Below are 6,480 nucleotides of genomic sequence, written 5' to 3'. Positions count from 1 at the left end.
GAGGTCCAGCCTCATACAAGGCTAATTTGGAAAGCAGGGCTACGGGGGAGTACAAGGATTACCTGGAGCTTGGGAAGCAAGGAAGCAAGCACATTGCCTTTAACCTGGTTTTGAGGAAAGACTGACTTTCTCACACCCCTAAGGACACATTGATGGTAGATACTTACACAATGTTGTGTATAAAGATCAGGGCCCGCCTTATGTATGTGTATGACAAAGGAATCCTGAGGAGAGCTAGTGTAGCTGTTATGTTTCTCACTGCTGTGGTAAAGTACCCAACAAGGAACAGTTTAAGGAAAGAAGGGCTTGCTCTGGCTTCTAGTTTGAAGGATCCTCCTGTCATGACCAGGGAAGGTAGCAAGAAGGGAAGTCACACACACACACATAGTGGTAGTAGCAAGAGGCTGGCAGGTCACACACTGTGTTATAGTCCAGAAGCAGAGGGAGAAGGAAGTTGGGCTAGGCTTGGCTGTAAAACCCCAAGGTCTGTCTCAAAGGAGACTCCATCTCTTAAAAGTCCCACTGCCTTTTAAAACAACACCACAGGAACCCAGCAGGGACATTCCACATTCAAATGACTGCAGCTAGGAAAGCTCTTTTTCTTTCTTGGTCTGATATGATCCACCTGACCCCATCTGGGAAAGAATTTTCTCAGGAAGTGGCAGCGTACTTCTAAGCTGAAATTTGAGGAAGGTAAAGAGAAGCAGAGCAAAGGAAGGGTAGGGTCGTGTGCTGCTGTTGGGGGAGTGTGGGTGTGGGGTGGGTGTGTGCTAAGACTGAGCCTAAAGCTCTCAGGATAAAACTGAAGCTGTTTAGGTATGGAGCTGAGCTTCTATGGTCTATGTTGAATGTTTCCCAAATGCCTGTGCATTTAAAAGTTGCCCCCAGGTAGGACCTTTCTTTGGTGGAGCCTTGTGGGAGGTCTTTAAGTGACTGAGGAAAAAATGAAGAGTCTTGGAGAAGACCATGAGACTCTGAGTCCTTCTTTCTGTTGCTTCTTGACTGCTAAGGTAAACAGTTTGCCTCTGGGCCATTACTATCTTATGGTGCACCATTGCCATTATTCAATAGAGGCACCTGGTCTTGAATTAGAACCCCTTTGTAGCTGCAATAGCTTTTTCTCCTTGTTCCGAGTTAATTGGTTCAGGCATTTTGTTACAGTAACCCATGAGCACATATAGGGACAGTGTCTTAGAAGGCACTGCTAACACACTTGAGTACCTTGTGTAGCTGAAGAGGCCAGTCAGTGCTTGAGTCAGACAGATGAGTGTGGAGGCAACTATTGACAGGGATGGCAAGTGACGAGAAATTAACTTATTCAGTAAGTATTCAATCAGAGGGGATGAATTTGTTCTTGTACCCCTAAATGACAGCTCTCCCTCCCCCTCCTCCTCCCCCTCCCCTCCCCTCCCCTCCCCTTTCCCCTCCCCTCCCCCTCCCCCTCCTCCTCCTTCTTCTTCTTCTTCCTCCTCCTCCTCTTCTTCCTCCTCCTCCTCCTCTTCTTCCTCCTCCTCTTCTTCTTCCTCCTCCTCTTCTTCTTCCTATTTTTCTTCTTTCTCCTCCTCCATTTCCTCCTCTTCCTTCCCCATGCACTCTCATTTTGGTTTTTCAAGATGGGGTTTCTCCGTGTAACAGGGCCCTGGCTGTCCTTGACTCACTTTGTAGACCAGGCTGGCCTCAAAATCACAAAGATCTGCCTGCCTCTGCCTCCCCGATGCTGGGATTAAAGCCATGCACCACCATGGCAAGCTCAAAATCATCGTTTCTATAGAAAGGATCGATACTGCAAAAAACGGGGCCATGAAAAAGTTTGGGAGTGGGGGACTTCCAGGTGTGGTGGTGCACAGACTTAATCCCAGCACTCAGGAGGCAGAGGCAGGTGGATCGCCCATGTTCAAGGTCAGTCTGGTCTACCGAGTGAGTTCGAAAATAGATGGGGTTACATGGATTCAGGTTTCAGAGCAGGGCAGACATTGAGGGAGGAAGCTGGGAGCACCAAGCTCTGGAGTAACCACAGCCCACTGGTCAATATTTACTCAGCTTCTGACATTTGCCAGGCACGAAGACTGTGGGAATGAGTGAGTAGTAACTGTCACCACTGTCCTCTCTGGACTGCCAGGGACTTTTAGCAGCCATGCTGCAGGAGGTTCGAGTGCGAGCACAGACAGGCCTAAGTTGAGGAGATAAGGGATGGTTTTCACAGAAGCAGTTTCAGCAGACCCTTGAGCTAAGAGCAGGTACTGTGTCGCGCCCCCGCTAGATCAGCAAGGAAGACGCGACAAACCGGATCCTTCTCAACAACCTTTATTGGAAGCGCTCTTTTAGATTTTTGAGAGAGACCTCGAATGCCCAGAATGGGCTGTTTATATACCCTCAGCCCTGGGCGGGGCAAAGTGCATGGAGGTGCATGATTGGTCAATTTGCAGTGCCTCATGTGCATACACCTCAGCATACCCCGCCGGGGAGGGGGTGATTGGCCAGGTTTGTGGTACCCTAGTGGTACCTCATTTGCATGCCCCGTTCGGGAGGGGCTAGAGTCAAATTCCAAAGTGCACTGCATGCGCACTGGTAGTCACTACCAGAGCCTAAGCAGCTGCCATCTTGGATTGCCGCGTCAGAGTGGCTGACGCACGAATGCCAGTCAAAGCGGCAGCGCTGCTTTACTCAGCCGACAGATCTGCGGCGCCATTTCAGTCAGCTGTCAGCCGACAGATCTGCAGGCTCCGTTTTGGTCAGCTGACAGATCTGCGGCTCCATTCTGTCAGCCGTCAGGTCAGCGGCTTATATCACTGGGCTATGGGCAGGCAGTATGGTGGAAGTGGAGGTAGGCTCTGTGATCCAAGGCACCGAACAAAGATGGAAGAAACAGCGTAGCAGGTGGAAGCCATAGACAGATTGAAGACATGTATGGGGACTTGATAAGGAAATGTCACAGGGTTCTCATACAGAGAGACCGGACCCTGAGGCTTTCTGCCAGGAAGCAGTGTTAACTTGTGCCAGCACTGGCTTTTCAGACTCACTTCTGAAGACTGAGTTCTGTCTGAGAACAGCAGGACATAACCTCCTATATCCTTCTTTAGTTCCCTGTATGGTAACATGAAGGGACTCTGGACAGTCCCAGCTTGGCAAACATGGCTCTGGTAGACTCTGCCCTTTACTTATCCCCTCAGCCTTGCTAAAAAACAAACAAAAAAACAAACAAAAAACACAAAACAAAACAAAAAAACTCTCTTAGATTCCATTCCTAAAGCTAGTCACCAAGGTTTATTTCTTTATTTAGCTACTCCCCCCTCCTGAGGCTGACCACCAAAGCCCAGCTATCAAAGTATTGAAGTCCAGCAGTCGAAAGTTGGCTTTTGGCTGCCCTAATTAACTTGTCCAATTAAAATCAAGCACCTCATCCTATCACGGGGGGTTCCCCTTTACCTTTATAAATGACCATTTGCCTATGAGCCACATCTGTGTCCTCTCTGTCCAGAGATAGTCCTTTGTCCTTTGGGTCAAATGCCCCTTGCCCCTCTCCCTTCTTCTCTTCCCCTTCTCCCTTGTCCTCTATCTCCTGTCTGTCTCTTATTCCTTGCCCTTTGTCCCTCTGGGGCAAATGAATCTCCTTTGTGCTGAGAACTTGGTCTTGGTGTGTTTTGTACCCAGTACCAGTCCCTTTAACACCCATTTTGCCTGGGTGATCTATGTTTACAGGGACATGGCAGAGTCATACACATGATCATGGATACTATTATGCCACTTGCTTTCCCTTTGTTCTGGGAGGACTCTTGTCAGAGAAACACAGTGTGTGCCTGCTGCATAAGGCCCTGCCCTCATTCTAGTTGGGAGGGGAAGATACGGCAGATAATAACAAATAAAGGCTGATACTTTTATGTGAGAATCCACGAAAAAGAATAGGTAGAGAAGTGCCACGGGGGATAATGGAGGCTGTGGAAGGCTGTGAACTGGGGATTGGTAGAAACACATCAGAACTTGAGCTCCCATAAGGCAGACGGCTGGAGGACGAGTCTATATACCTGGTGCTGAGACCAAGCCTCGCTCTGTAGCAGAACACCTTGAAAGTAGAACAGGAATTGCTTCTGGAATTCAGATATGCACTTGCTCGTGCCTGCAAGCCCACCATTGATGAAGCTGAGGCAGGAGGATTTCAATGATTTTAAAGCCTACTCCTTGACTAGATGGCAAATACCAGACCCAACCTGGGTTGAGAGTCCAAAGAGGGCAGGGAGGGGCCCTAGAGAGATGGCTCAGCAGCTCAGGTTGCTTTCTGTTCTTGCAGATGACCTGGGTTCAGACATCCATATTAAACAGCTCAGGAATGCCTGTAACTCCAGTTCTAGAGGACCTGGTACCATCTTCTGGCCTCTACAGATACACTTGCAATGCAAATAAATTCATGAAAACACACACACACACACACACACACACACACACATTTTTATAAGAAAAGAAAAAAAAAATGCTTCTCTGAGCAGGCTCTATAGGTAGATTGGAGCTGCTCACAGGATGGACCAGTCTGATGCCCCCACAGAAAAGTTGCCTTTTAGCTTGTCAACCTTCTCTTCTTCCCCTCGGGTCACCCCTTGAATATCTCTAATTGTGGATACTGGCCTGTAAGGTGCTTTTTCTTCTGGTCATAACAGAATGCTGCTTGGACTTTGCCCTGTAGCCATGACAACCAGAGCAGTACACTACAGAGGTAGCCAGGTCTCTGGTAATGATCACGGAACCACTGATACTCCCTAGGGAAGGTCAGAAGGTGCTCCCCTGTGTTTCAGCTCTTACTCCCTCCCCTATCCCCAAGGGAACTTGGTGGTGCTAAAGAATACAGAAGTGAAAGGTTGATCGAAGGTTGACTCCTTGATGCAGCCTCCATGAGGTCAACATCTGTGGTGAGCTGGGACTTTTATGGTGCTGAAGCTGTTTGGAGCCACCTACTCTCCTGTAAAGTAACCCCCTACCTGTGCTCTGCAGGAAAGGCCAAAACAAAAAACAAACAAACAAACAAACAAACAAAATCAACCAACCAACCAACCAAACAAACAAACAAAACCCAACACTGGGCTCACCAAGTTGGATTTTGGTGAAATCATATTTTGATCTTCCACCGATGCCCTTCTGGGGTGCCTGGACATGGGTTTACATCTTTCCAGGAAAAGCCATTGAGAAACACTGCCCTTGGGAGGCCGAGTTGTGCTCTTACAGGATGGTTCTCAGACTAGTAGGACCAGATCTGGAGGTTTTTTGTTTTTTGTTTTTTTTTGGTTTTTCTTTCTCTGGGCACTAGGGGGCAGCAAAGCTCTGAGCTTAGCAGGCTTCAGGGTCAACGTGGCTAGGAAGATTCTTCCTCCCTCCTTTGCTAGACCACTGCCTGCTTAATGCCTCTTGTCCTCCTAGATCCCAAGCCCTGAATGGGATAATCAGGAAGAGGAGGGGTGCAGGCAGCACGGAACATCCATCCTTCACTTAAGCATGTGCAGTATGTATTCCCCTGCCTCCACAGCAGACACTAAGGCCCAGGAAACCTCATCTGCTAGGAATGTATCCTGGATGAGATACCAAAGCACAGTCACACCAGATGACCTTTGCAAGAGAAAGTTTTTTTCAGCCCTCAAACTTCTCAAAGACCATGGAGTTGGGGCAAGATGGTCAAGCCCAGTGGGCAGGGCATACCCAGGCCATTCTATTCTGCAGTTATTAAGGCCAGAGCAAGTGTGCTGTCCTTTGTGAGGGATGGAAAGCCTAGTGGTGGTTGCTGATGGGAGGATTCAGGCAAGGAGCCAGACAGTGTGAGCAAGAGATTCAAGTCAAGAAACCATGTGGTCGCTGAGAGAGTTCCAGTTCAAAAAGGCAAGCCCTGAGTGTTGCAACCAAGAATAGACTCCTGCGCCACGAGCTGGCTACGCGCCTCTTTGGCCAGTTGAAAGGGCTTTCCAAATAACTTGGTACGTTTCCATGCATGCTTTTGGAGAGCTGACTCTGCAGGCAACGGGCAGCAGGGATTGGAGGTTGGGAAGGAGAATTGGAGGCCAGGAAATGGATTTTAAAGGGGTCTTTTTTTCTTGTGTGGGTGGTGCTTCCATTTCCCTGTGCCCGAATAAGGGATTCTTTTGCAAACTGTGAACCAGCAGAGAAACTGATGAAGGAGGCTGAACTGATAGAGATGCCTGTACCTCACTCAAAAGAAACACCGTTTCAGAAGCAAAAACTGCAAGCAAAAAAAAAAAAAAAAAAAAAAAAAAAAAAACCCAAACAAACAAAAAACCTGCTTAATTAGGGTCCATCGAAATTAGGTTCCTGATGGTGTTGAACTGGGTAGGCAGACAGGTCAAAGGAAATACTTGCAACAGATATAACCCAGTGGTCAGATCCCAGCTAGAAGAGACAGAGAAGGTCTGCGGGTTGCAATAGCAACAAGATAAGCAAAGACCAAAAGGACTGAGGGAGTGACTGGGAAGTTTACAGAGGAGATTT

Source organism: Arvicanthis niloticus, chromosome 26 (genome assembly GCF_011762505.2).
Source record: "Arvicanthis niloticus isolate mArvNil1 chromosome 26, mArvNil1.pat.X, whole genome shotgun sequence".
Classification (NCBI taxonomy): Eukaryota; Metazoa; Chordata; class Mammalia; order Rodentia; family Muridae; genus Arvicanthis; species Arvicanthis niloticus.
This window is presented reverse-complemented; position numbering follows the sequence as displayed.